Here is a 6,139-nt window from a genome sequence, read left to right as displayed (position 1 = left end):
ATAATTTATAATAATATTATTAGAAAATAATTTATTCCTTTTATTGTTTTTAATTACTTGTACATCATCTTTGTTTAGTAGAGTCTAAATTTGGTAACCTGACTGTTCAGTACATAATCTACAGGGAGTGACTACTAAATCCAACACTTAATGGTAAGTTTTGTACGGTTAAATACTGACAAATTTGGCGCAACTTAACACTTTAAACTTAAATCTTTCTTTATTATGAATATTTGGAAACTTCTTAAAATAAAAAAATATTCTGAAATTACGAAATTTTTGAATTTACTTTATCTTGAAAATTTACGAAAAATTAATCAAACACCTTTTTGGTGACAATAAACCTTATTCAAGATCGTTACAATTATGCACTACATGCTTATGAAATTTAGGTGCAGGTTTTTGTACAGGCATTTATTATTGTATATGTAATAAACTATTTTTAGTTTTTTACCATTAAATTGTGACTAAAAACATTTCCAATGTTTAGTATTTTCCACCATTTGACAAATTCCTTGCTGCACTGTTGGTTTATTGCATTATTCAGAAGTGAGTACTTGCATAATATTATACTATATAAACTTGACCTACAATATTCAACCAAGACTTACCCTTAGAGGTCTCGGGGGAAATGGAACGTTATTACTTAGTCTATGTTATTAAGAAGTAGACTGTTCGTTCTATATAAATGAGCAAAGTTAATTTTATAGTTAAAGGGTAACAGTAACCGTTAACCAAGTAATACTGATCGTTACTTTTAACACATGTTGTAGATTATATTATTACATAATTACAATATAACTTTAATACTAATGAAAATTGAAAATATTGTTACTATCATATTCACTAAACTAAAGCAACATTAGCTATATGAAAAGTTGCATTTCCTTAATATTAATATTACTATCTTAATATTATTACATTGTATTAAGAAAATAAATAAAACGTATAATTTCTAAGATTTTTCCTTGCCGTAACAATTTTAACCTTCTGTTATTTTTTATATCGAAATTATGAGAGATGCATGTCATATTGCATTTTTTTAGGACATCGGAAAGTTGATAAAATAAAAATATAATTCTTCTTTGGGTTGTAATCCCATTAATCCATCTATGGGTGATTGTTCCTTATGAAAATAGTTTTCTTTTTTTGTTGAGAACACGAGTAACGTATCTCAAAGTTGATCTTTGTTGGACATGGCGAAATTGGATAACATAAATTATAGTTCATTTTTGGGCTGCAAACCCTATAGATGGTTGATTGTAATGATACATTTTTATGTCTAGAAAAATGTGTCTGTAATTTTTCATGTTTCTAATGCCAACTTGAAAAACAAAACTTAGTTTTTCTAGGGGTTGCAACCCCAGCCCAAACCGTAAGGATGTTTGATCTTGCTTTGATTTGTGTAAATGCTTTAGTTTAAGTCATGAGGCATACGTGTGGCAAATTTCAACTTTTAGAGATATCGTGATGTGGGAGAATTATGAGTGAGAATGGACTTTGCCTTCTCTCACTTGCCGGGTGAGTGCGCTACCACTAAACCACAGAACCCTTAATTTTTACGATTCAATTATTTTTTATTAGGCCGTTTCTGTCATATATGCGTTTAAATAACCAAACTAACATATGATCGGAAGACCAAATACCTGTCAAACGATTGTTATTTACATTCGATAAATTTGTGTAGATGGCAATAGCCGAATTTCAACTCAAATATATATGAGTATATACAAGTGACATATTTTACTAAATTCACCACTATTTTGTGTAATATGATTAAGTAATTTTAATTGAAATAGTTTTCTCTTTTTTCAGATTTCTATCCGTCGACCCAGGTTTGCTACAGCGCTACATAATTGTCAGATTGGATATTATTTATATCTAATAAAGGTTTAACCATATCATCAGCACTCAATCCATGAGTCTTTCAAAACTGGATTAAACTTGCTGATTATGTTCTCACATAATGGAATGTAAATCGTCAAATTACTGTTTTACAACCTACATCACAACAAATCTAGCAGACCCAAAGAGAAATAGAGTTTGCAAGTTAACAAGTTACCAAATGAAAATGGGCAGTAGCGTGTCACAAGAATGTTTCTCCTACGAAATGTTGATTAGGTCTTTAAACTGCCATTGACCTCTACAACGCCGTGAATTATATTTCCTGAATATTCCATCGTGAATATTATGTACGTTTCGTACACAACAGTAAAATTTCTACACACAGTAAGGTATGTTGATATTCTTACTTACCTTGACAACATTAAAAGTTCAGAAATTTAGAGATTGAGCTCGCATCAGAAACCAGGAACTTCAAACTAAGCCAAACTTTGACGGGGCAAAGACTCAAACACACTTTTAAGTTGTTTGCATGAAGTACCGAAACTTTCGCTTTTCTGGACTAGCAAAATAGTTTATTTCGAGAAACATTAAAATATGTTGTGTTAGTATTTTATTTTCATTTTAATTACACTGTAAGCTGTACCAAAATTGTATAAGAATATAATTTAACTTTGTAAAAACCTACATCTCCACTGTTGCTTCATTAAAGTTGAACATTATATCGCGATATGATCCCTAATTTTTATTGATTACAGTATAATAGAGTTAGGATATTCAAATACAATAATAGTAAATATAATTATGTTACACTACTCCCTTAATGTGATTGGTTGATGATATTATGCAGAGTATGACAGAACAGACTCTAATTAATATCAGCAGACTGATTAATTTAGTGGATTGACTCTGCTGTAAGAGCGACAAGATCATTTGATGGAGATGATGACAACCACGCTTGTCATTTGACGGTAAGACTTGAATACAAACATTCTACAATCACTGTAAATGACAATTATTATTAACAGGAAGGAGATTTAGTCAAGCCGCTAGTGTCAAGTTTCGACATTCATCCACGTTACCGTAGATGATTATTCGCTTCTGCACTATGTGCAGATTTTAATACCTCAAGAACGGTTTGGTTTACAACAAAGAGATACAGTACAAAGTTGGTCTACTTAATAATAAAGCACAAGAATAAGATATCTTTATTACTTGCAATAATTCTGCAATCGTATTGCCTTGGTCTCTACAGTACCATAAACTTGTGTAATATTTAGTGTGCACAGGTAAAAAATTATTTTGATATTAGTAAATTACAAGAATGTAACAATAACAAATTATCTAAAAATAGTAAATGGTATGTGTCATAAAAGCAAAAAATAATAATACTAGTGAAAAAAATACAAATTTGAATAGTGAATTATTATTAGAGCTACATGAAGTACTGAAACTTTTGCTTTTCTGGACTAGCAAAATAGTTTATTTTGAGAAACATTAGCATTTACTAACTACAATTAATTACACATTACCACATGAGAAAATCCATATAAATTCAATTTTGCATTCCAGCCGCTATAGTTGCTAAAAAAAGGTTTCCAATTGTCCTAATAGCCCTTCATAAACTCCTAAACTAAGAAGAATATTTTAGACAACAATACCCGTGTCAGAAGAGCTTAAACTGGCTGATTTCGGAGAATTTCCTAATAACCTAAAGTTTCATCGGTTGATAAATCTTCCATTAACCAACGAAATCCAAATCTTCATAACTCAAAATATGAAACTTTTTCTGAAAATTCTGAATAGTTTCTCACATACCTTACTAAAAACTGTCAAAACTTATACGATACTTAACTTGGACGATATTTACTCATTTTTCACGAATTTTAGTTTCTTGAAAACGATTATAACATTAACTGCCTTAAAGAAATATGAAAAAAACGAAATTTTCGAGAGATGACTTTTTTGGTTTGAGTTCCTGAATTACTACCCTAGCCACCCTAACCTCACCATTAGGAGACCTCAGGTGTCCGTGTAGGGTTTAATGTCAATATTTAAAAGCAAAGCACAGCAGGAAGTGGAGCTTCTCCCACCATTCCCTTACCCGGTAGTAGATTAGAAGAGCGAGAATTTTCTAGGTAGGAGCAACAAGGCAAACGTAACAATGGCACCGATAATATAAATCGTTCAAACCAGAGAAGATCCTACTCGCGCAATTATGCTTACATGGAAATAATTGGTATACGTCGCCAGGTGGTCGCGGATCTCTTAATTTTGTGAATCCTATGACAGGAAGAATTAGCACACTTCAATTAGATTACACAAATACTGATAGCACAGTCTTTACTAATCAAGCATGTCGCTAGTATTAGTAGATCCAAATTACTATAACCTTCTAATTATACCTTTATTCTATTACTATTTTACCATACGTAAGCAAATACAGTAGAGTCCCGTTAATCCGACCTAATTGGGACCGAGCCCTATTCGGATTATGTGATTGTTCGGATTAGCCAGAATTACAGAAAAATACGGTTTTAAACTTGAGAATGGGTCTATTTTGTTATAGAATTATCAACATTGTTTATTAAAACATGTTTTCTGACTGTTGCATTGTATTTCTTGACAAATAAACGTGTTTGCGAATACTAAGCACATTTACCGTATTTAGTGAGAGAGTTCTATTGTTAAGCAATGTGAGCGTACTGGATATTGTACGGGTCCACGCGTTCAATAGTTGTACGAAACTACGCGTCATCCAATAGACTCCCTTCAATGCGACAGAAGAGAATAACTGAATTTATGTCTTTTAACATTTAATACTGTACTCAATAATAATATCAGTACTGTACGTCCAATTTTTGTTTGATTTCACTTCTTAATACAGTAATTTAACTCATACTTAACCTACAAGTCTTAATTTGGTACTGTATTTAATTTCATTATTTATGTACTGTACCGTACACAATTTGTCTTAATAAAATACTGTATGTCTATTTAATTAAAGTTTTCTTTGTTTATGTACGAAATGATGCACCCATTTTCATTTTGTATGTAATTAGTTCCTATAACTGTTCATTATCGTTATAAATAATTCCTCCTGGACCTGTTCGGATTAACCGACGTTCGGATTACACGTGTTCGGATTAGCGGGACTCCACTGTAATACGTATTGAAACATTAAGATTTATTACAACTGCTTCTCTCAATCGTGGAATGTAGATGAGAGTGAATGGGCTTGGCACAGTCGGTAGACCTGATTGGCTTCAGTGTTGTGCATCTTTAGTATATCATTTAGTATATGAGCGCATTGCGTTTTCATAAATTTATTCTATAATGCAACTAATTAATACGAATCATATATGGAAACTATATGTTACCTTTACATTCAGATCATCTGTAGGCATCTACTGATAAAAATTAAAAGTAAAATTAACTGATGACCTAATGATATTGGACTGAGAAAACCTAACAAACTTGTAATCTATTGAATTTTGGGATCCATTATAAAGTTTTAAAAATTAAATTGGACATTTACACCGATAAAGATCAAACCGCTGAATTGGTATGGTATATTGAATCATCGCTACAGAGCCCCAGCTTCCCGGCGGTTATTTGCGTGTGACGCCTTTATAATCCGCTTTGATTTAGGATAAAGTCCTGGGCATTAGGTAGATTCCAGAGCCTGACTTATAAAAAACCTATAAAGAATACTATATGTATTTGTATTTATTACTTAGGTATATCTTATCAGTAACAACACGCGTAGAGTTATATTAATTGTTAACCGACATTGGGCTTTAATCAAGTAGGCCTAGATGATTTAGTTCCAAGTGTATCGTATCAAAAGTAAGTTACTACAGATTGATTTTATTTCCAAACTTTGATTTTCATTAAAGCACCTGATTATATCCTTAGTAATCCAAGCTTAAATATTTATTTAGAGGTATTAGTGTTTTCTCTGTAAGTTGTAGTATTATAATAGTAAATTATTTAATTAACCTGGTATAAAATATTCAGCCACACAACGCGTTAAGATAATTAAAGTAGTGTTTTAATCATACATAACATTTCACGATCGTACAAAGAAATCATTTTGTAAATGTTCTGTTTGATTGCATTAACAACATATCATTTGTAAAAAGATATGTTAGTTGTATTTGTATTATACTTATTACAGTAAAATATCTATGTGTTTATTAAGTATGGCTAATTCAAGATGTTACATAAATATATCCTCTGACTTAATTAGTTGCATAACAAACGCATTGTTACTAATACAATCAAAGCTATAGCA

This window comes from Homalodisca vitripennis, chromosome 4 (assembly GCF_021130785.1).
Source record: "Homalodisca vitripennis isolate AUS2020 chromosome 4, UT_GWSS_2.1, whole genome shotgun sequence".
Classification (NCBI taxonomy): Eukaryota; Metazoa; Arthropoda; class Insecta; order Hemiptera; family Cicadellidae; genus Homalodisca; species Homalodisca vitripennis.
The sequence above is the reverse complement of the archived record's forward strand: the minus strand, read 5'-3'. Positions refer to the sequence as shown.